At 40.0% G+C, this 26,199-nt stretch overlaps 1 pseudogene; it reads right to left on the bottom strand.

The window, feature by feature from the left end:
• Nucleotides 1–19,435: 19,435 nt before the first annotated feature.
• On the bottom strand, nt 19,436–20,600 carry LOC145130385 (cysteine protease ATG4-like; annotated as a pseudogene).
• Nucleotides 20,601–26,199: the final 5,599 nt, after the last annotated feature.

Here is a 26,199-nt window from a genome sequence, read left to right as displayed (position 1 = left end):
TTACGACCCGTACTTACGATACGCATTGTATTAAAGCCCCCATCATAAATGAAGATGACACGTATTTGTGTGTCATAAAATTCAGCAGCCATTTACGATATGCTTTTACAACGTGCCTTTACGATACTCCTTTACACATAATACATAAATATGGAAGCAAATATATACCAAAACAATCAAATTCATCCAATATCATGTCAAACAAGTTACCAAAAAATTGTAACACATTGATATTACGGTGATCAGATAGTACATTGTTATTAAGGGGTTTTTGTGACATCCCCAAAATCTCGGCCAGAAAAGACCGGTTTCATTTATGCTTTTTAAACATTTTCAGAGTAAATCCTTTGATTAAAAGAGTTGCGGAATTTGTTCCCAAAACAAAATATGATAAAATAAAGTTTATCAAAACATTTCATCAAGAGATGCATTTTCATTATAATATTCGGGATGTCATGTTCCGATAAACAGACCAAAAGCATAAACAACGAAAGATAGACCATACAACAGTTACATATAACCACTGGTCTAATAAACAAAATAACTTGATGATTCATCCATCTTATGCCCTCGCACCACTACCTGTAATACAAATAAACTGAGTGGGTCAGGCTTGGGAGCCTGGTGAGCATATAGGGTTTTCAACCCGCAATAAATATTTATATTTAATTTCACCAACCAACAATAACCCGATTACCCCTTTCCCGTTATCCTCACTTTATGTCCCTAAAACAACAACTATTACAGGGACCTAATCTAGGATTTTCATCGGGATGGACATTACTGCAAAGGGGTTTCCTTCAATAGATGTCCTAAAGGCAACCATGAGGGGGATGGAGTACAGAAAATGAACACCCAAGTTCATTAACACCTACAGGTAATGAGCATGCTAGCGTTCCACTGGACTGTCTAGAAAAGTCCGTGGTCGTCATCTAAACTCCGCTAGATGACTGGATCAGCAACAACAACGAGGCCTCTCATCTGTTTATCACACATAAACTATCTACCCATGTTCTACCCAACATTTTAGTAGATAAAAATATATATTTTTATGCATAGTTTAAAACCTGTATAACATGTTCAATCAATACATATTCCACATAACAAATGAGGCACACACACATAACACGTATTTCATAGAGAATAAGTCATATCTATGAGTTAGAAGAAAGTGAATATATATTCACACATATAACCAACAAAAATATACACATAACACGTATTTCGTATAAAATACTTCGTAATTATGCGTTAGGAGAAAGTGACTACACACTCACTTGATCAGAAGATGATCGGACAGCACTACGGCTTGTAGAAGTAGTATTCTTCGGTAGATCTGGAAGATCTTCACAAAAACCGGGCTTCTCGCGAGCAGAGCTTCGGCTCGGGAAATGCACTCCTCGGGATCTTCGGGCCTTCGGGACTTGCTTCGGGGATAGGGAATGATACCGGGGCTTCGGGATAACTCTGGCACGTAAAACGATGCAAAACGGGAGAAAGAGAAGAGAAAAATAGCAAAAATATCGGCTGCCCTCGCACCCTTTATATAGGGCCGAAGTCTCGCATTACGCTGGGCGTAATGCTCTACGCGGGGCGTACTCCGGAAACGTCACTGCTTACGTATCCGAGGCACTCGAGTGCGAGGCTGGTCACGCTTCGCTGTACGCGGGGTGTACAGCCTTACGTTGGGCGTAACCCGGATAAGTCCGGTGACTCCCCATCGGATAATACCGGATTTAATAATTAAATTTAAATTTTAATTATTTAATAAACTTCAAAAATTCATATCTTCTTCATACAAACTCCGTTTTCGACGTTAGTTATATCCACGCGTAGGTGGGACTACGCTCTACAACTTTCGTTTAGACTCTGTCGGCTAATTTTGAATTTTATTTTTATTATTTATTTTTAGTAGGTCGGGACAGGAAAACTCCGTTATAAATTCATAACTTCTTCATCTGACGTCCGTTTTCGTCTGTCTTTTCACCAATGCACTACTATCAATGAGATCTTCGATTCTCATTTAGATTGTTTCAACCAACAATCATTCGATCTCGAATCGAGTATTCGGGCTGCATACTGCTAAGCTGAAACTTAGGAAAATCATAACTTCCTCATACGAAGTCAGATTTGGGCATTCTTTTTATGCACGCTCTCGGTTTAACGAAATCTACGACTTTCGTTTAGATCACTAAGGCTAAATATCGCTCTAACGTAAATTTCACTTTTGACGTCATTCAACGTTGCCGGTTCTGTCGCGAAACTTCGACAGGTCATAACTTCTTTGTTATAACTCGGATTTTGGCATTCTTTATATCTCCGGAATCCTTGTTTCAACCACTACATCTTTATCCATAGATATCGAGCTTATCTAACATTTAATTTTTGAAATTATTTTATTCTTAATTCATTAAATTATAATAATTAAGAAAATAAACACATAATTCACATAATTCACATAATACTCAAATAATTCATCATTAATACTTCAAAAAGAGTTACAAGGGTTAACCTAGACTATTACATCAATGATAATGTCTAGCCTGGAAACGCGGGCGTTACAATTCTCTCCCCCTTAGGATGATTCCGTCCCCGGAATCACACATCAACAAACAAATGCGGATAGCGACTCAACATGTCACTCTCCGTTTCCCAGGTGAGATTTGGCCCATTCGAATGTTTCCAACGGACAAGCACTAATTCGACCATCTTGCGTCGAAGCTTCTTAGTCTTTCGGTCAACAATTGCCTCTGGTTCTTCAATTAATCTCTTGTTTTCATCAATTCTCTATTCAGAAATTGGAATTATATCGGGAACTTCTCCCGTGAACTTCCTGAAATAACACACATGAAAAGTGTTATGAATTACATTCAGTTCTTCGGGTAATTCGAGCTTGTAAGCTTGGTTCCCAACTCTCTGAAGAACTTTAAACGGTCCAATAAACCTTGGACTCAACTTTCCCCTTTTACCAAATCTTATAAGTCCCTTCCACGACGAGACTTTAAGCAAAACCGAATCTCCAACTTCAAAAGTCATCGGCCTTCGCTTCTTGTCAGCATAGCTCTTTTGACGATCCTGAGCTGCTAACATTCTTTCCCTAATTATTTTCAACTTTTCAGCAGTCTGATGGACCATCTCGGGTCCCATAAACTGCTTTTCTCCAGCCTCAAGCCAACAAGACGGCGTACGACACCTCTGTCCGTACAAAGCTTGATAAGGTGCCATCTTTATGCTCGAGTGGAAACTATTATTGTAGGAAAATTCTACCAAAGGTAAATGTTCATCCCAATTACCTAGGAATTCTAGGGTACATGCTCTCAGCATATCTTCAAGTGTTTGTATCGTTCGTTCGCTCTGACTATCAGTCTGTGGATGGTAAGTTGTACTTAAACACAACTTGGTACCCAATTCCTCTTGTAGACTTTTCCAAAATCGTGAGGTGAAACGGCTGTCACGATCTGACACAATCGTTAACGGAACACCGTGAAGCCTCACAATTTCCTTAACATAAGAATTCGCAAGCTTATCCATAGACCATTTCTCCTTGGCTGGTATGAAATGCGCACTCTTAGTGAATCGATCAACGACCACCCAAATCATGTCGTGACCATTCTTTGTTCTGGGTAGTTTAGTGACAAAATCCATAGCAATGTCTTCCCATTTACCCATAGGCACAGGCAAAGGTTCTAATCTCCCATATGGTTTCTGATGTTGTGTCTTGACTCTCGCACAAGTCACACACTCGGCCACATACTTTGCAACATCAAGCTTCATCGTCGGCCACCAGTGGTAGGGTTTCAGGTCCCTATACATTTTAGTGCTACCGGGATGAATCGGGTACATGGTTTTGTGAGCTTCTTCCATCAGAAGATCTCTGACGCCACCTGTCTTAGGTATCCAAATCCGATCTTGGAACACCTTCAGTCCGCGACTGTATATACCGAACACCAACGTTTTGCCCAAACGTTCTTCCTTTCGGTCATTCTTCTCAGAAGCTTCCTCTTGAGCTTTCTTTATACTCTCCACAATTGTCGAGACAACTTCTATTCTCAACGCTCTTGGCCTTTTCCTTTCAAGATTGACTTTCCGACTGAGAGCATCAGCAACAACATTTGCTTTACCGGGGTGGTAAAGTATCTCACAGTCGTACTTGAGTAATTCTAGCCAACATCGCTGCCTCATATTCAATTCCTTCTGATTAAAGAGATATTGGAGACTCTTATGATCAGTGAAAAGTTTGCACTTCATGCGATAGAGGTAATGCCTCCATATCTTTAGAGCGAAAACTACCGCTGCCAACTCCAAATCATGAGTGGGGTAGTTCTTTTCATTCTCCTTCAGTTGGCGAGACGCATATGCTATCAACTTTTCTCTTTGGGTCAAAACACAACCCAACCCAACACCACCAACACCAGACGCATCGCTACAAACAACGAAGTCTTCAACTCCATCGGGTAGAGAAAGAATCGGTGCTTCACATAGCTTCTTCTTTAGCAACTCGAATGTTTCCTTATGCTTATCACTCCAAACATAAGTAGATCCTTTGTGGGTCAAAGCTGTTAATGGAGTAGCTATCGAAGAAAAGCCTTGGATAAACCTTCGGTAATATCCGGCTAATCCTAAAAAGCTTCGGATCTCTGTGGGACTTTTTGGTTGTTCCCACTTCATTATAGCCTCAATCTTTGCTGGATCAACCATTATCCCTTCTTGGTTGACCACGTGACCCAAGATTTGGACTTCTCGAATCCAAAAATCACATTTGGAGAACTTTACATACAGCTTCTCCCTCTTCAAGACTTCCAACACTTCTCGCAAGTGTCTGCCATGCTCCTCTTGGTTTTTCGAGTAAATCAGAATGTCATCTATGAACACTATCACAGATTTATCAAGGAACGGATTACAAACCCGATTCATTAAATCCATGAACGCTGCTGGAGCATTGGTTAGTCCAAACGACATAACCAAGAATTCATAGTGTCCATACCTTGTTCTGAAAGCAGTCTTCTCTATATCTTGCTCTCTTACTTTCAGCTGATGATATCCTGATCTAAGATCGATCTTCGAGAAATAGCTCGAACCTTGAAGTTGATCGAACATGTCATCAATCCTCGGCAACAGATATCTATTCTTTATTGTTGCCTTGTTCAACTCTCTGTAGTCAATGCACATTCTCATGCTTCCATCTTTCTTCTTTACGAATAACACCAGAGCTCCCCAGGATGATGAACTAGGTCTAATGAAACCTTTGTCCAATAACTCCTGAAGTTGCATCATAAGCTCCTTCATCTCCGTCGGTGCTAATCGGTACGGTGCTTTTGCTATTGGCGTGGTTCCTGGTAACAAGTCTATTCTGAACTCCACTTGTCTATCAGGTGGTAATCCAGGAAGATCTTCGGGAAATACTTCCGGATAATCACACACCACTGGAATATTCTGCATCACCTTCTTTTCCTTCTTAGCATCGATCACGAATGCTAAATATGATGTACATCCCTTGGTCAAACACTTTATGGCTTTCATTAGCGAAATGATTCCAGAATTTACTCTGCGTTTGTCCCCATACACCATAAATGACTCTTTCCCTGGCGGGTTTACTTTCACTATCTTCTTTCTGCACAATATTTCGGCATCATTGGCGCTAAGCCAATCCATTCCCAACACGATGTCGAAACCGTTAAGTTCGATAGGCAATAATTCCTCGTGGAACTTATTCCCATTCAGGTCGATTAAGATGTTTTTCATACGATGGCTAACAGGTACAAACTTGCCACTAGCAACTTCGACTAATAAAGCATTATCTAGTCTATCAACAGGCAAAGCTAGTTTTCTACCAAACTCATGCGAAATAAAGGAGTAGTTGGCTCCAGAATCAAATAAAATTTGAGCAGGTAACTCGTTTACGAGAAAGGTACCTGAAGCGACATCAGCTTCATCTTTCGCAGCCTCAAGTGTCATCTGGAAGGCTCTTGCTTTCGGCTTTGGTGGAATGTTGGGCTTAGCTGCCTCCTTCTTCTTCGGACAGTCTTTCAAAACGTGCCCCTCTTCATTACAACCAAAACACACCCTTTTGCTGGACGGACACTCATTGGCAAAATGCCCAGTTTTTCCACACTTGTAGCAGGTTACATCCTCACTACATTTCCCAAAGTGCTTTTTCTTACACTTATCACACCATTTCGCTTCGCCTCCCTTTCCTCCAAACTTCTTCGAATTTGACTTCGAAAATTTATTTTTCTTATTGGATCTGGAAGTTCCTTCAAATTTTCTCTTTTCGCTAACTTCAACCTTGTTGGCGGTTCTCCCTTTGATCATATTCTCAACAGACTTGGCAGCCCAGATAGCTGCCTCTAGAGTAGGTGCCTGACGCACTAGCACCGCGTACTCCCATGGGAGTCCTTTTGCGTATCGGTCAACCTTTGTCAGCTCATCTGGAACGATGCGCAAAGCAAACTCCATCTTGTCTGTGAAAGAATTTGTGTATTCATCAACTGACATGCTGCCCTTGGTCAATGTCAGAAACTCGTTCTCTAACTCCAACAGATTTTAGGCCGAACAGAACTTGCGCTTGAACTGCACCAAGAACTCTGCCCATGTCAGTTGCAGTGGCTCATTAGGGCTTAGGGTCTTCCCTAAAATGTTCCACCAACGAACAGCTCCACCCCTGAACTGACGCACTGCGAAAGTGGTCTGCAACTTGCCTCTGCAGCCACACGTCATGAAGGCTAGCTCCATTTCTGAGATCCAATCCATAACTCCAATCGGATCCTCCTTTCCAGTGAAGGTCGATGGTTTGCAAGTCAGAAAATCCTTATACTTGCATCCCATACCATCATTCCTTCTTTCCTGGTTGTTTTGCCTAACTATTGGTGGGTTGGCTTGACCAACAGATCCATTGAAGTTTCCTCCTTCCGAGTGCCCTTCATTTAATTCGGGCTCTTCCACTTGAATTGACAGTTCTTCACGATTCTATTGAATCAACCGCCTAGTCTCCTTCATCTGATGATCCAACATTGTTTGAATCATCATTTGTACACCAGCCATTGTTATCGGCTCAGGTGCTGCTGCTACGACAGGTATTTGCTCAATCACTGGTATTTGATTCCTGTTTTCATCAGCATTTCCAACTCCACTCCTCGTTCTCACCATTTTTGATCTATACACCGAATAAGGTGAAATTAGATCCTCATCCACGATAGATATTACAATCCTCCATATCACTTCGAAATGTTTACATGCTAGTTCTAATATCGTAGACGTACGCTTAGAATCCTACACACATAAGGTTTCCAGATCCGGTCGGCAACAGACCATAGATCCGAACAAATAATATCATATATGGCAACATATAACATTTAGCACATAAAAGCATTTTTAGGCAATTTTCCTAAAATAAACTAGTGCTCGTGTCTAAAATATAACAGACACTCATCTCACACTTTCACTTAGCATTCTAAGTTTAAGTCTAGAAATCTTACAAATTCCTAGTTCGCTTAAACTAATGCTCTGATACCAACTGTGACAGCCCCAAAATCTCGGCCAGAAAAGACCGGTTTCATTTATGCTTTTTAAACATTTTCAGAGTAAATCCTTTGATTAAAAGAGTTGCGGAATTTGTTCCCAAAACAAAATATGATAAAATAAAGTTTATCAAAGCATTTCATCAAGAGATGCATTTTCATTATAATATTCGGGATGTCATGTTCCAATAAACAAACCAAAAGCATAAACAACGAAAGATAGACCATACAACAGTTACATATAACCACTGGCCTAACCCTTGGGATTTTCAGCCACTTGCTTCTAACCCTAGAAGATCTGAACTTCTAAGTTCTATCCCTCCTCTCTCTTCTCATCCATTTTGCATATAGTGTTTGTAAGCCATTAGAGGTGTCACATTTGAGGCACTTTCTCTCAAGAGTTCAATATCTACAAGGATTAATTGTTATAACTACATACACTATTACAAAAATACCATTTAATGACATGCAAATGCGTGTCAAGGAAGGCACTGTCTTAAAGGAAGACGACGTGCTTTTGCGTGTCGTAAACTTACGATGCGCATTTACGACACACATTTACGAAACACATTGCGTGTCAAGGAAGGATCTGTCATAAACGAAGACGACATGCATTTGTGTGTCGCAACCTTACGACCCGTACTTACGACACGCATTGTATTAAAGCCCCCATCATAAATGAAGATGACACGTATTTGTGTGTCATAAAATTCAGCAGCCATTTACGATATGCTTTTACAACGTGCCTTTACGATACTCCTTTACACATAATACATAAATATGGAAGCAAATATATACCAAAACAATCAAATTCATCCAATATCATGTCAAACAAGTTACCAAAAAATTGTAACACATTGATATTACGGTGATCAGATAGTACATTGTTATTAAGGGGTTTTTGTGACATCCCCAAAATCTCGGCCAGAAAAGACCGGTTTCAATTATGCTTTTTAAACATTTTCAGAGTAAATCCTTTGATTAAAAGAGTTGCGGAATTTGTTCCCAAAACAAAATATGATAAAATAAAGTTTATCAAAACATTTCATCAAGAGATGCATTTTCATTATAATATTCGGGATGTCATGTTCCGATAAACAGACCAAAAGCATAAACAACGAAAGATAGACCATACAACAGTTACATATAACCACTGGTCTAATAAACAAAATAACTTGATGATTCATCCATCTTACGCCCTCGCGCCACTACCTGTAATACAAATAAACTGAGTGGGTCAGGCTTGGGAGCCTGGTGAGCATATAGGGTTTTCAACCCGCAATAAATATTTATATTTAATTTCACCAACCAACAATAACCCGATTACCCCTTTCCCGTTATCCTCACTTTATGTCCCTAAAACAACAGCTATTACAAGGGACCTAATCTAGGATTTTCATCGGGATGGACATTACTGCAAAGGGGTTTCCTTCAATAGATGTCCTAAAGGCAACCATGAGGGGGATGAAGTACATCAAATGAACACCCAAGTTCATTAACACCTACAGGTAATGAGACTGCTAGCGTTCCACTGGACTGTCTAGAAAAGTCCGTGGTCGTCATCTAAACTCCGCTAGATGACTGGATAGCAACAACAACGAGGCCTCTCATCTGTTTATCACACATAAACTATCTACCCATGTTCTACCCAACATTTTAGTAGATAAAAATATATATTTTTATGCGTAGTTTAAAACCTGTATAGCATGTTCAATCAATACATATTCCACATAACAGATGAGGCACACACACATAACACGTATTTCATAGAGAATAAGTCATATCTATGAGTTAGAAGAAAGTGAATATACATTCACATATATAACCAACAAAAATATACACATAACACGTATTTCGTATAAAATACTTCGTAATTATGCGTTAAGAGAAAGTGACTACACACTCACTTGATCAGAAGATGATCGGACAGCACTACGGCTTGTAGAAGTAGTATTCTTCGGTAGATCTCGAAGATCTTCACAAAAACCAGGCTTCTCGCGAGCAGAGCTTCGGCTCGGGAAATGCACTCCTCGGGATCTTCAGGGCTTCGGGACTTGCTTCGGGGCTCGGGAATGATACCGGGGCTTCGGGATAACTCTGACACGTAAAACGATGCAAAACGGGAGAAAGAGAAGAGAAAAATAGCAAAAATATCGGCTGCCCTCACACCCTTTATATAGGGCCGAAGTCTCGCATTACGCTGGGCGTAATGCTCTACGCGGGGCGTACTCCGGAAACGTCACTGCTTACGTATCCGAGGCACTCGAGTGCGAGGCTGGTCACGCTTCGCTGTACGCGGGGTGTACAGCCTTACGTTGGGCGTAACCCGGATAAGTCCGGTGACTCCCCATCGGATAATACCGGATTTAATAATTAAATTTAAATTTTAATTATTTAATAAACTTCAAAAATTCATATCTTCTTCATACGAACTCCGTTTTCGACATTCTTTATATCCACGCGTAGGTGAGACTACGCTCTACAACTTTCGTTTAGACTCCATTGGCTAATTTTGAATTTTATTTTTATTATTTATTTTTAGTAGGCCGGGACAGGAAAACTCCGTTATAAATTCATAACTTCTTCATCTGACGTCCGTTTTCGTCTGTCTTTTCACCAATGCACTACTATCAATGAGATCTTCGATTCTCGTTTAGATTGTTTCAACCAACAATCACTCGATCTCGAATCGAGTATTCGGGCTGCATACTGCTAAGCTGAAACTTAGGAAAGTCATAACTTCCTCATACAAAGTCAGATTTGGGCATTCTTTTTATGCACGCTCTCGGTTTAACGAAATCTACGACTTTCGTTTAGATCACTAAGGCTAAATATCGCTCTAACGTAAATTTCACTTTTTACGTCATTCAACGTTGCCGGTTCTGTCGCGAAACTTCGACAGGTCATAACTTCTTTGTTATAACTCGGATTTTGGCATTCTTTATATCTCCGGAATCCTTGTTTCAACCACTACATCTTTATCCATAGATATCGAGCTTATCTAACATTTCATTTTTGACGCTTATTTTATTCTTAATTCATTAAATTATAATAATTAAGAAAATAAACACATAATTCACATAATACTCAAATAATTCATGATTAATACTTCAAAAAGAGTTACAAGGGTTAACCTAGACTATTACATCAATGATAATGCCTAGCCTGGAAACGCGGGCGTTACAATTCTCTTCCCCTTAGGATGATTCCGTCCCCGGAATCACACATCAACAAACAAATGCGGATAGCGACTCAACATGTCACTCTCCGTTTCCCAGGTGAGATTTGGCCCATTCAAATGTTTCCAACGGACAAGCACTAATTCGACCATCTTGCGTCGAAGCTTCTTAGTCTTTCGGTCAACAATTGCCTGTGGTTCTTCAATTAACCTCTTGTTTTCATCAATTCTCAATTCAGAAATTGGAATTATATCGGGAACTTCTCCCGTGAACTTCCTGAAATAACACACATGAAAAGTGTTATGAATTACATTCAGTTCTTCGGGTAATTCGAGCTTGTAAGCTTGATTCCCAACCCTCTGAAGAACTTTAAACGGTCCAATAAACCTTGGACTCAACTTTCCCCTTTTACCAAATCTTATAAGTCCCTTCCACGGCGAGACTTTAAGCAAAACCGAATCTCCAACTTCAAAAGTCATCGGCCTTCGCTTCTTGTCAGCATAGCTCTTTTGACGATCCTGAGCTGCTAACATTCTTTCCCTAATTATTTTTAACTTTTCAGCAGTCTGATGGACGATCTCGGGTCCCATAAACTGCTTTTCTCCAGCCTCAAGCCAACAAGACGGTGTACGACACCTCTGTCCATACAAAGCTTGATAAGGTGTCATCTTTATGCTCGAGTGGAAACTATTATTGTAGGAAAATTCTACCAAAGGTAAATGTTCATCCCAATTACCTAGGAATTCTAGGGTACATGCTCTCAGCATATCTTCAAGTGTTTGTATCGTTCGTTCGCTCTGACTATCAGTCTGTGGATGGTAAGTTGTACTCAAACACAACTTGGTACCCAATTCCTCTTGTAGACTTTTCGAAAATCGTGAGGTGAAACGGCTGTCACGATCTGACACAATCGTTAACGGAACACCGTGAAGCCTCACAATTTCCTTAACATAAGAATTCGCAAGCTTATCCATATACCATTTCTCCTTGGCTGGTATGAAATGCGCACTCTTAGTGAATCGATCAACGACCACCCAAATCATGTCGTGACCATTCTTTGTTCTGGGTAGTTTAGTGACAAAATCCATAGCAATGTCTTCCTATTTACCCATAGGCACAGGCAAAGGTTCTAATCTCCCATATGGTTTCTGATGTTGTGTCTTGACTCTCGCACAAGTCACACACTCGGCCACATACTTTGCAACATCAAGCTTCATCGTCGGCCACCAGTGGTAGGGTTTCAGGTCCCTATACATTTTAGTGCTACCGGGATGAATCGGGTACATGGTTTTGTGAGCTTCTTCCATCAGAAGATCTCTGATTCCACCTGTCTTTGGTATCCAAATCCGATCTTGGAACACCTTCAGTCCGCGACTGTTTATACCGAACACCAACGTTTTGCCCAAACGTTCTTCCTTTCGGTCATTCTTCTCAGAAGCTTCCTCTTGAGCTTTCTTTATACCCTCCACATTTGTCGAGACAACTTCTATTCTCAACGCTCTTGGCCTTTTCCTTTCAAGATTGACTTTCCGACTAAGACCATCAGCAACAACATTTGCTTTACGGGGGTGGTAAGGTATCTCACAGTCGTAGTCCTTGAGTAATTCTAGCCAACGTCGCTCCCTCATATTCAATTCCTTATGATTAAAGAGATATTGGAGACTCTTATGATCAGTGAAAAGTTTGCACTTCGTGCCATAGAGGTAATGCCTCCATATCTTTAGAGCGAAAACTACCGCTACCAACTCCAAATCATGAGTGGGGTAGTTCTTTTCATTCTCCTTCAGTTGGCGAGACGCATATGCTATCACCTTTTCTCTTTGGGTCAAAACACAACCCAACCCAACACCACCAACACCAGACGCATCGCTATAAACAACAAAGTCTTCAACTCCATCGGGTAGAGAAAGAATCGGTGCTTCACATAGCTTCTTCTTTAGCAACTCGAATGCTTCCTTATGCTTATCACTCCAAGCATAAGTAGCTCCTTTGTGGGTCAAAGCTGTTAATGGAGTAGCTATCGAAGAAAAGCCTTGGATAAACCTTCGGTAATATCCGGCTAATCCTAAAAAGCTTCGGATCTCCGTGGGACTTTTTGGTTGTTCCCACTTCATTACAGCCTCAATCTTTGCTGGATCAACCATTATCCCTTCTTGGTTGACCACGTGACCCAAGAATTGGACTTCTCGAATCCAAAAATCACATTTGGAGAACTTTGCATACAACTTCTCCCTCTTCAAGACTTCCAACACTTCTCGCAAGTGTCTGCCATGCTCCTCTTGGTTTTTCGAGTAAATCAGAATGTCATCTATGAACACTATCACAGATTTATCAAGGAACGGATTACAAACCCGATTCATTAAATCCATGAACGCTGCTGGAGCATTGGTTAGTCCAAACGACATAACCAAGAATTCATAGTGTCCATACCTTGTTCTGAAAGCAGTCTTCTCTATATCTTGCTCTCTTACTTTCAGCTGATGATATCCTGACCTAAGATCGATCTTCGAGAAATAGCTCGAACCTTGAAGTTGATTGAACATGTCATCAATCCTCGGCAACGGATATCTATTCTTTATTGTTGCCTTGTTCAACTCTCTGTAGTCAATGCACATTCTCATGCTTCCATCTTTCTTCTTTACGAATAACACCGGAGCTCCCCAGGATGATGAACTAGGTCTAATGAAACCTTTGTCCAATAACTCCTGAAGTTGCATCATAAGCTCCTTCATCTCCGTCGGTGCTAATCGGTACGGTGCTTTTGCTATTGGCATGGTTCCTGGTAACAAGTCTATTCTGAACTCCACTTGTCTATCAGGTGGTAATCCAGGAAGATCTTCGGGAAATACTTCCGGATAATCACACACCACTGGAATATTCTGCATCACCTTCTTTTCCTTCTTAGCATCGATCACGAACGCTAAATATGATGTACATCCCTTGGTCAAACACTTTCTGGCTTTCATTAGCGAAATGATTCCAGAATTTACTCTGCGTTTGTCCCCATACACCATAAATGACTCTTTCCCTGGCGGGTTTACTTTCACTATCTTCTTTCTGCACAATATTTCGGCATCATTGGCGCTAAGCCAATCCATTCCCAACACGATGTCGAAACCGTTAAGTTCGATAGGCAATAATTCCTCGTGGAACTTATTCCCATTCAGGTCGATTAAGATGTTTTTCATACGATGGCTAACAGGTACAAACTTGCCACTAGCAACTTCGACTAATAAAGCATTATCTAGTCTATCAACAGGCAAAGCTAGTTTTCTACCAAACTCATGCGAAATAAAGGAGTAGTTGGCTCCAGAATCAAACAAAATTTGAGCAGGTAATTCGTTTACGAGAAAGGTACCTGAAGCGACATCAGCTTCATCTTTCGCAGCCTCAAGTGTCATCTGGAAGGCTCTTGCTTTCGCCTTTGGTGGAATGTTGGGCTTAGCTGCCTCCTTCTTCTTCGGACAGTCTTTCAAAACGTGCCCCTCTTCATTACAACCAAAACACACCCTTTTGCTGGACGGACACTCATTGGCAAAATGCCTAGTTTTTCCATACTTGTAGCAGGTTACATCCTCACTACATTTCCCAAAGTGCTTTTTCTTACACTTATCACACCATTTCGCTTCGCCTCCCTTTCCTCCAAACTTCTTCGAATTTGACTTCGAAAATTTATTTTTCTTATTGGAACTGTAAGTTCCTTCAAATTTTCTCTTTTCGCTAACTTCAACCTTGTCGGCGGTTCTCCCTTTGATCATATTCTCAACAGACTTGGCAGCCCAGATAACTGCCTCTAGAGTAGGTGCCTGACGCACTGGCACCGCGTACTCCCATGGGAGTCCTTTTGCGTATCGGTCAACCTTTGTCAGTTCATCTGGAACGATGCGCAAAGCAAACTCCATCTTGTCTGTGAAAGCATTTGTGTATTCATCAACTGACATGCTGCCCTTGGTCAATGTCAGAAACTCGTTCTCTAACTCCAACTGATTTTAGGCCGAACAGAACTTGCGCTTGAACTGCACCAAGAACTCTGCCCATGTCAGTTGCAGTGGCACATTAGGGCTTAGGGTCTTCCCTAAAATGTTCCACCAACGAACAGCTCCACCCCTGAACTGACGCACTGCGAAAGTGGTCTGCAACTTGCCTCTGCAGCCACACGTCAGGAAGGCTGGCTCCATTTCTGAGATCCAATCCATAACTCCAATCGGATCCTCCTTTCCAGTGAAGGTCGATGGTTTGCAAGTCAGAAAATCCTTATACTTGCATCCCATACCATCATTCCTTCTTTCCTGGTTGTTTTGCCTAACTATTGGTGGGTTGGCTTGACCAACAGATCCACTGAAGTTTCCTCCTTCCGAGTGCCCTTCATTTAATTCGGGCTCTTCCACTTGAATTGACAGTTCTTCACGATTCTATTGAAGCAACCGCCTAGTCTCCTCCATCTGACGATCCAACATTGTTTAAATCATCATTTGTACACCAGCCATTGTTATTGGCTAAGGTGCTGCTGCTACGACAGGTATTTGCTCAATCACTGGTATTTGATTCCTGTTTTCATCAACATTTCCAACTCCACTCCTCGTTCTCACCGTTTTTGATCTATACACCGAATAAGGTGAAATTAGATCCTCATCCACGATAGATATTACAATCCTCCATATCACTCCGAAACGTTTACATGCTAGTTCTAATATCGTAGACGTACGCTTAGAATCCTACACACATAAGGTTTCCAGATCCAGTCAGCAACAGACCATAGATCCGAACAAATATATCATATATGGCAACATATAACATTTAGCACATAAAAACATTTTTAGGCAATTTTCCTAAAATAAACTAGTGCTCGTGTCTAAAATATAACAGACACTCATCTCACACTTTCACTTAGCATTCTAAGTTTAAGTCTAGAAATCCTACAAATTCCTAGTTCGCTTAAACTAATGCTCTGATACCAACTGTGACAGCCCCAAAATCTCGGCCAGAAAAGATCGGTTTCATTTATGCTTTTTAAACATTTTCAGAGTAAATCCTTTGATTAAAAGAGTTGCGGAATTTGTTCCCAAAACAAAATATGATAAAATAAAGTTTATCAAAGCATTTCATCAAGAGATGCATTTTCATTATAATATTCGGGATGTCATGTTCCGATAAAAAAACCAAAAGCATAAACAACGAAAGATAGACCATACAACAGTTACATATAACCACTGGCCTAACCCTTGGGATTTTCAGCCACTTGCTTCTAACCCTAGAAGATCTAAACTTCTAAGTTCTATCCCTCCTCTCTCTTCTCATCCATTTTGCATAGAGTGTTTGTAAGCCATTAGAGGTGTCACATTTGAGGCACTTGCTCTCAAGAGTTCAATATCTACAAGGATTAATTGTTATTACTACATACACTACTATAAAAATACCATTTAATGACATGCAAATGCGTGTCAAGGAAGGCCCTGTCTTAAAGGAAGACGACGTGCTTTTGCGTGTCGTAAACTTACGATGCGCATTTACGACACACATTTACGAAACACATTGCATGTCAAGGAAGGATCTGTCATAAACGAAGACGACATGCATTTGTGTGTCGCAACCTTACGACCCGTACTTACGACACACATTGTATTAAAGCCCCCATCATAAATGAAGATGACACGTATTTGTGTGTCATAAAATTCAGCAGCCATTTACGATATGCTTTTACAACGTGCCTTTACGATACTCCTTTACACATAATACAGAAATATGGAAGCAAATATATACCAAAATAATCAAATTCATCCAATATCATGTCAAACAAGTTACCAAAAAATTGTAACACATTGATATTACGGTGATCAGATAGTACATTGTTATTAAGGGGTTTTTGTGACATCCCCAAAATCTCGGACAGAAAAGACCGGTTTCATTTATGCTTTTTAAACATTTTCAGAGTAAATCCTTTGATTAAAAGAGTTGCGGAATTTGTTCCCAAAACAAAATATGATAAAATAAAGTTTATCAAAACATTTCATCAAGAGATGCATTTTCATTATAATATTCGGGATGTCATGTTCCGATAAACAGACCAAAAGCATAAACAACGAAAGATAGACCATACAACAGTTACATATAACCACTGGTCTAATAAACAAAATAACTTGATGATTCATCCATCTTACGCCCTCGCGCCACTACCTGTAATACAAATAAACTGAGTGGGTCAGGCTTGGGAGCCTGGTGAGCATATAGGGTTTTCAACCCGCAATAAATATTTATACTTAATTTCACCAACCAACAATAACCCGATTACCCCTTTCCCGTTATCCTCACTTTATGTCCCTAAAACAACAGCTATTACAAGGGACCTAATCTAGGATTTTCATCGGGACGGACATTACTGCAAAGGGGTTTCCTTCAATAGATGTCCTAAAGGCAACCATGAGGGGGATGGAGTACAGCAAATGAACACCCAAGTTCATTAACACCTACAGGTAATGAGCCTGCTAGCGTTCCCCTGGACTGTCTAGAAAAGTCTGTGGTCGTCATCTAAACTCCGCTAGATGACTGGATCAGCAACAACAACGAGGCCTCTCATCTGTTTATCACACATAAACTATCTACCCATGTTCTACCCAACATTTTAGTAGATAAAAATATATATTTTTATGCATAGTTTAAAACCTGTATAGCATGTTCAATCAATACATATTCCACATAACAGATGAGGCACACACACATAACACGTATTTCATAGAGAATAAGTCATATCTATGAGTTAGAAGAAAGTGAATATACATTCACACATATAACCAACAAAAATATACACATAACACGTATTTCGTATAAAATACTTCGTAATTATGCGTTAGGAGAAAGTGACTACACACTCACTTGATCAGAAGATGATCGGACAGCACTACGGCTTGTAGAAGTAGTATTCTTCGGTAGATCTGGAAGATCTTCACAAAAACCAGGCTTCTCGCGAGCAGAGCTTCGGCTCGGGAAATGCACTCCTCGGGATCTTCAGGGCTTCGGGACTTGCTTTGGGGCTCGGGAATGATATCGGGGCTCCGGGATAACTCTGGCACGTAAAACGATGCAAAACGGGAGAAATAGAAGAGAAAAAGAGCAAAAATATCGGCTGCCCTCGCACCCTTTATATAGGGCCGAAGTCTCGCATTACGCTGGGCGTAATGCTCTACGCGAGGCGTACTCCGGAAACGTCACTGCTTACGTATCCGAGGCACTCGAGTGCGAGGCTAGTCACGCTTCGCTGTACGCGGGGCGTACAGTCTTACGCTGGGCGTAACCCGGATAAGTCCGGTGACTCCCCTTCGGATAATACCGGAGTTAATAATTAAATTTAAATTTTAATTATTTAATAAACTTCAAAAATTAATATCTTCTTCATACGAACTCCGTTTTCGACGATCTTTATATCCACACGTAGGTGAGACTACGCTCTACAACTTTCGTTTAGACTCTGTCGGCTAATTTTGATTTTGATTTTTATTATTTATTTTTAGTAGGCCGGGACAGGAAAACTCCGTTATAAATTCATAACTTCTTCATTTGACGTCCGTTTTCGTCTGTCTTTTCACCAATGCACTACTATCAATGAGATCTTCGATTCTAGTTTAGATTGTTTCAACCAACAATCACTCGATCTCGAATCGAGTATTCGGGCTGCATACTGCAAAGCTGAAACTTAGGAAAATCATAACTTCCTCATACGAAGTCAGATTTGGGCATTCTTTTTATGCACGCTCTCGGTTTAACGAACTCTATGACTTTCGTTTAGCTCACTAAGGCTTAATATCGCTCTAACGTAAATTTCACTTTACGTCATTCAGCGTTGCCGGTTTTGTCGCGAAACTTCGACAGGTCATAACTTCTTTGTTATAACTCGGATTTTGGCATTCTTTATATCTCCGGAATCCTTGTTTCAACCACTACATCTTTATCCATAGATATCGAGCTTATCTAACATTTCATTTTTGACACTTATTTTATTCTTAATTCATTAAATTATAATAATTAAGAAAATAAACACATAATTCACATAATACTCAAATAATTCATCATTAGTACTTCAAAAAGAGTTACAAGGGTTAACCTAGACTATTACATCAATGATAATGCCTAGCCTGGAAACGCGGGCGTTACAGTTTTCCCTAAATCTATATATAACCTGATACTACATTGCTATTAAGGGGCACCTTCTTGTTTCACATATCATGTAAAAGATCCTTCGTGTCATTGGTTTTCCACTTGGTACACCAGGTAAAAATGTTGAACTTGGTGTCATGAGCAAGTAAGGGCTTGAAGCATTAGCTGAAACAAAAAAAATATTAATCACACAATCAACAACCTTTAGAACTACACGCCATGAAGTAATAATAATGATATTCAATAAAGTAATTGATGGAGAAAACCAAAAGCATACCACAATTAGAAGTGTTTCTAGAGCCCCGAGCGCAGCTATCTTGAAAAAAATTGGAATGAGATTGATTTTCAAGAAATGAAATTGCATTTTCGTGCTTCGTTTTCTTGTTCATAGGTTGTGCTTCACCACCATGATCACGACCATGGTTTGAATCAAGATCAATGGAAGCATTGCTTATGACATCTTCAGCTAGATATATTGTCATTCCTGCTCAACACCAATTACTTATTTACAGTTGACTAAAAAAAACAGAAACTAAAACAAATGATTAGACATTATATATATTATTAGAGTTTACCACACATCCAAAATGATTAAAAAATATAGAAGAAGAAGAATGCTTGTGTGCTTCCTTTATTAATGTAGAATAGGCTTTGGAGAAATGTGAATGTGGCTGATAACAATGGTAGATACTTGGTTTACATAATAAGTCAAATACAATAATAAAAATATAAAATTATAAAAGACTAAATTAAAATTTTAGGAAACATTTCATACCTAGGATTTACTTTGTCAAGACCAGGAACCAAAGGAACTAGCAAAAGCAAAGGTGAAAATTCAACTTGGTTTCTTGAAAATTGAGAACATTGGGTTGAAGCATCTTCAATGCTAAGAACAAGGGCCCCACCACATTCCATATCTTCATCACTGCAAACAACATAAATAGCCATTGGAAATGACTTATCTTGAAGGTTATTTCCGTCTATTTTTTTACGTGCAAGTGTCTCTTGTATGCGACTCATTGCGTATGGGCCCACCCATGATCCTGGAGCAAGGGCATAACCCTCTCCAGATTAAAGGAGATTGTGAATGGAGAAAGGTGAGTCCTCAAAATCGCCAAAATTGTGTAGTATTGAAATGTAATTTTCTTCATATGGTTGCATTTGCATTATTAGCAAAAAGAGTAAGGGTATAAATGGTATTCCAGTGGTTTTACTTTTTATGCATAATTAGATATATATTTTTATATATCACACCGGCTGTGAAGGTTTTCTCCAAGATATTCCTAGTTGATGTACTAGCAATGCCTAACAATGAAATATAGAAAAACCAAGTAAGTTAAGATTTTAATCTAAATAAGTTCATGTATATATAAAGTTGAGTGGAAAGGAAAACAAATAAATACTTGAGCAACAAGCATCTGACTGCTTCGAAGCTTACAACCCCAATTTACATCATATGTGTACTTTGAATCATATAACATCAACAAAACCTAGATGAAAGAAAAGCTATTATATTTATATATATCATCATGTAGTAAGTTCAATAACCATAAAGTAAAAAAGAAACCTTTTCGGTATGTCATCAAGATTCTTGAAGAAAAATCTTGAGAAAAAGCAGCATATCCACTGCTATGAACAGGTTCTTGAGAAGGGTCTTGTAGACAAATTTTGTAGCAAACACCTAGAAGCCATATATCACTTATTGAGTTAGATACTTTAGTTTTGTACCTAAAACATGTTCTTGAATGCGCCTCATTGAGCCACCATTCATGACTCACTTCACAGCTGCAGTCCAACCATGGCTTCTAGTGTTGGTGTTGGATTCCTTTTTTTGGGTGTCAAAAACTAAAAAGTTAGATCCCAAGAATCCTGACCACAATGATGATGCTTTTGGGGATTTGTGGGTGCTTGATCCTGCTTTAGAAAAGTTGGAAGAAGAAGAAGAACCATAAATCTATTATCTGGAGAATCAGTTGAACTTGTATAAGAATTTTTTGAAGAATCAGTCCTCTCATGTATATTCTTCATTACCTAACCAGGAGTTGCACCACAATGATCAAACCAACTCCTAGAAGCAAGAATATCTTGAATTTTATGAGTTCTTTGCAGGTGTATTGATGAAATAAGTTTGTGGAATTGAAAAATGAAGAATAAATGGAAACATGTGGAAGTAAATAAGTATTAAATTTACCATATAAAACTTCGAATTCAGTTCACATTTCGATAAAATAGTTTGTAAATATATATAACAGACATCATTATTTTCCCAAAAGTTGTAGTGTACAGTACTCATGGCATGCCAAACACCATACTAAATTTCTTACACTTATAAGTCTCTAAAACCTAGCATTCCAACAAAGGACGATATTTTAATGCAGGAATCATTAATAACATCCGAATCATCAATAACAATAACAGACAAACCTCACATTCCTGTATCATATCCCATGTCCCAATGGTATGCAGGTGGGTTTCCATCCAAACAAACTATGAAAAAAATCATAATTTGGGATTTAGTTAGTTTAATTTACCAGCTCCTTTTCCAATGCACTTTCAAGATAAGTGATATCTACATAAACTCCATATCTTACCTATTCGTCTAAATTATCCATATAACCTACATAAAATCCATATCTTACCCATTCGTTTAAATTATCCCAGTAGAAAACCTTTTTTAATCAAAAGTTAGTAAGATGCATTTCCAAATAAACCCAAATTTAAGATAAAAATATTCCAATTGAATGAATTTCAATAACATATACCTCAAACGATGCCCTAATGGTATTGATTGGAGTAGGGGTGTAAGTGAGACAAGGCAACTCGCGAGAAACTCGAGACCGACTCGGAAAATACTCGAAATCGACTCGACCTTAATACTTAGCTCGTAAGGCTCGCGAGCTTAGTCGAGCTTAGTGTAATTTACATATATGTCATTTCTTTATAATTGTTCATTTATAAGATATATTATGACATATATGGTTGATGTTATATTGATATTAGGTGATTAATAGTGGTTTTTTTGGTAGTTTGGACATTTACATGTTGAATGTTTAATATTTCTTACTCAATTTAGTGATTTTGATTTTTTAAAATATTAGTCGAGTCGAGCCGAGCCGAGCTCGAGACTGTCGAGTATTTCACGAGCTCGAGCTCGAGCTTAAAATCAAGGCTCGAGTCGAGTTCGAGCCGAGTTTCGAGCTCGAGTATTTTAGTCGAGCCGAGCTTCGAGCTTGGTAGTATTCGGTTCGACTCGGCTCGTTTACACCCCTAGATTGGAGGCGATGACTGAAAGATTAAGGTTAATTCCTGTCAAAACAAAAACCATATTGAAATAAATTTACCATCTAATTGCCATACATCAATAAACATTTCAAAACAAAAATAACAATTAAAAAAACCTAAATAGCAAAAATGACATAAAAAATTAATCAAGGAATCGTGATATGTAAAAAAACATAGAAATTTCCAAACACAGGTGCAATAAAATTCGTCATACCTTGGTTAGATTTTCTTCAATTGCAAGAAGGTTTTCGTCGGTTTTTGGTCTATGATTGATAAACATTGAAAAAAATTGAAGCATGAACCGATAACAGTGAAACTTACTCTATAGGAATTGACTTTGACCAGGCATTCATCTCTCCTTGGTTGTGGATGGAATCAACTTCTATTCAACTTTGATTTTCTTTGTTTCATGTTTCTGCAAATTCAGTATTATAGAATTTAGTATTCATATTTGAAGTCAAAATAGGGAACATTGTAATTGATTTGAAAAAAAAACCTTCTAAAAATCGATAGGATTGACGTTTTGCTTCCTTGAAATTGAGTTCTCTAAGTCTCTCTCCTCAATCAAATCGACTCCAACGTTGGCATCTCTGAAGTAAAACACGATGTATTCATCTTCTTCAGATTCACAAGACTGTCATCTTGTTGACGACTTTTCTCCTCCTCCTTTGTTGCCACTCTTCTCCATCGTCATTCTGAGTTCTAGTCCTCCTTTGTCTCTTTGTCGATTCTGATAATCTATTGACGATGGTTTTGGACTCTTGTAATCATATTTGTTGTGGTCTTCCTCGGTCGGAACTTTACATGCTTTGAAACATGAAATCAAATATTTCATCCGACGCCTCATCAACATATAAGGAGTACTCACGTTTGATTTTTCGGTGTCTAGAAAGAGAAGAGGGGACGATGCCTTTAGTTTATATAGGGAGAGCTATGGGATGAAGTTCTTAACAGTTAGGCTTCTTTAGGATGAAGTTCTTGACAATTAGGGACCATGCCTTCAATTTATATATAGAGAGCTTTGATAGAGTAGGGGAGTTAAAGATGCAGTCATGAAGACAAAGGGATTTAACAAGAATCAGAAGTTTGTACCTTCGATCATAAATCAAATGGAGAAAAATTAAGCCGGGGAGAAAGGGATTTAGCAAGATAGGGTTCTGATAAAAGAACGAAAACATTGGGAAGAGAAAATCAACCAAAACACACCTTAATAAGAAATAGGGCTTGTAAATTTGAGCAATAGAAGAAGTAAGCCTAAGGTCGCCGGACCTGATGTTGCCGGCAAGGGGAGGCGAGGTGAGATCTTCGTTTAAGAGTCGGCATATGTTGCATATGTAGAATAGGGTTATGAGTTGTCGAAGGTGTATAGCAGAGAGAATGGAAGAAGAGAATATGTAACATCAGGATTCCATGTATTCTATATTATTCATTTGTTTTGAGTTAAAGAGATGGACTCCAAGAGTCGGCGCCTAGACTCGTCGAGTAGGATTGCGATTTGCTGACTGGATTAATGAATGGACTCGACGAGTCGGTAGGATGAGTCGACGAGTCCGCGCTTAGGTCAGAAACCCTAAATCTGCAGGCCGGAGCCCTATTTAAAGGACCTTATAGCCCTCATTTGTGGCTACCAGTCCAGAGAGAGAAACCCTAGAAAGCTTGGACGAGTTGTGTGAGAGAGAGAGCCTTTTTGATCCTTGTTAGTGTGATTTTGCCAAGAAGAAGGTGTTTCCAGCAAGAGGAGGTCAAGGGGATTGATATTCAGTGGGTTTCCAGCTTGGATCTGCAACTTTGAGGTAGTAAATCGATCCCTTTTTCTGTTTGGTCTGAGATCCTTGAATTTTAGGGTTTTCTATGCCCTTTATTGGCTTGAAATGTGGAGTATGTCGTCCCTTTGAGTGTTGGACTCTGGATCTGGACCTCTAGAGGTCCAGAGTGCCTTATCCATTCTGCTTTATGTTGGTTCATGGAGGATATGAGACTATGTTGCCATTTTAGAAGCCATTTCACCAAGGAAAGCCTTGTGTGCGTTGCATGTATGTCAAGCCTGAATCTTTACGTGATTATCGTGTTTGGGAAGGTCAGATCTATAGGTTAGAGAAACAGATCTGACCTCATGAGGTCATTTGAGTGTGGCCATGGAAGCAACTCGCCGAGTTCATAAGTGGACTCGACGAGTCGAGTCGGGGTTGCCCCGCGATTCGTGTCAGGAGTAACCCGTCGAGTGAAGGGATGACTCGACATGTAAAGTGAGGCTTAGAAGGGTTCAGTGGACCCGCGTGGACTCGTCGAGTCGCCCAAGTGTACTCGACGAGTCGGGTCAAAGTTTGACCGTTGACCGTAGGGTTTTGGTCAAACAGTTCCTAGTTGAGGTCAGGGAGGGGTAGAATGGTCTTCTACCCATCATTTAGAGATGAGATCATGAGAGGGTATTAATTAGGGTTGTTGTCATGATGTTAGGAGAAGGCTAGATCGGGACGTCGAGCACGTGAGCTTATCCGACTTCATTCGAGGTGAGTCTTCTCACTATACATTACCTAGAGTGGTATCTATGTGCAGACCGGAGGGTCTTATGTGTTATGTGCTTGCTTGAGATTATTGTGCATTGTGATTTATGTATGCTATGTGATATTAGACCGGACCGGAGGGTCCTACGACTTACGAGGCCAGAGGGTCCTCAACCAGATCGGACCGGAGGGTCCAACGATTTAGACCTGACTAACGGGTCCAACGAGCTAGACCGGACCGGAGGGTCCAACGAGCTACAGGATTGGAGGGTCCCGTTGAGACACATCGACCGGAGGGTCGTATCATAGCCTGGAAAGGCGTATGTGTTGTATGTGGTATTTTGGGGAACTCACTAAGCATTTATGCTTACAGTGTTATGTGATATGTGTTTCAGGTACTAGTGACGATCGCAGGAAGGCGTCGGCATGATCCGTACACACACCGACAGAGGACTTTAGTTGTGATCTTGGGATGTGTTTTTGTTTGATGACATATGTTAAACATGAGATTTGAGGATTTTTAAATGATAATTATTTTGTTTGAAAAATGAAAAATTGTTTTGAAAATTTATGTTGTTACAAGATGGTATCAGAGCCTTGGTTTGAGGGACTCGGATGCACCTTCAGGCGTATTTGAACTCAAACTGAGGATTTAAGAAATTTTCAACAATAAAACAATTTTTTTTGAAAGAGTAAAAGACTTTGAGACAATCAGAGCGGAGCAGTGTGTACGATCAGCCAGCGCCCGAACGGTGATTTCCCAAAATACCCTTACATTATGTGTTATGAGATATGATATGATATGTTATGCATGCTAGAGTAGGCTAGGTATTCATATTAGGACTAGAGTGGCCTGATTTGTGATGCCTTAGCCTAGGAGATTACTGCTACTAGGAGATGCTTTGAGAGTAAGTAGGTAGCAACGAGGAGCTTATGAGAGGTCTACTAGAGAGTAGCCATTGTAATGAGAGATTAGAGTACTTGTGATCTGGGATCCTAGGAGGAGGACTTGGAGTGAATGCTGATGCGGTGTGGACGGTAGTATTGGGCCCGTACTACGGAAGACACCGGATCAGTGCGCAACCCAAGTAAGAATATTTAGGGTACTAAAGAGCAAGTAGGGTTGAGTTATTAAGTGTTAGTATACTCGAGCGGGTCTCTGATATTTTTGTGTTGTATTCGAGAGAGACATCATGGTTGGGACACGCCACACCCCTGAGAGCAGCGGTGTCAGTGATGAGGTGATCCGCAAGTTTATTCATGAGGAGGTGGCTGCGGCCATCCGAGCTGTGATACCGGAGATGCTTGGGTCTATCAAGACCACACTGATCGAGACTTTTGATAAGCGTTACGCCGCTCTTACTGAGGCTGCGGCTGCTGCGGCTACTGCAGCTGTTGCTACTGCCAGACCGCAGATGGGTGACTCGTTGCTGTTCCGAGAGTTCAGCAACACGAAGCCACCGGAGTTTGATGGGACGCAGGATCCGATTGCTGCGATGAGATGGATTTCTGATATCGATGGATGCTTCTACACCTACTCGTGTCCGGAGCATCTGAGGGTTCGGTTTG

This window comes from Lactuca virosa, chromosome 8, assembly GCF_052849685.1.
Source record: "Lactuca virosa cultivar CGN04683 chromosome 8, Lactuca_virosa_CGN04683_v6, whole genome shotgun sequence".
Taxonomy (NCBI): Eukaryota; Viridiplantae; Streptophyta; class Magnoliopsida; order Asterales; family Asteraceae; genus Lactuca; species Lactuca virosa.
The sequence above is the reverse complement of the archived record's forward strand: the minus strand, read 5'-3'. Positions and strand labels throughout refer to the sequence as shown.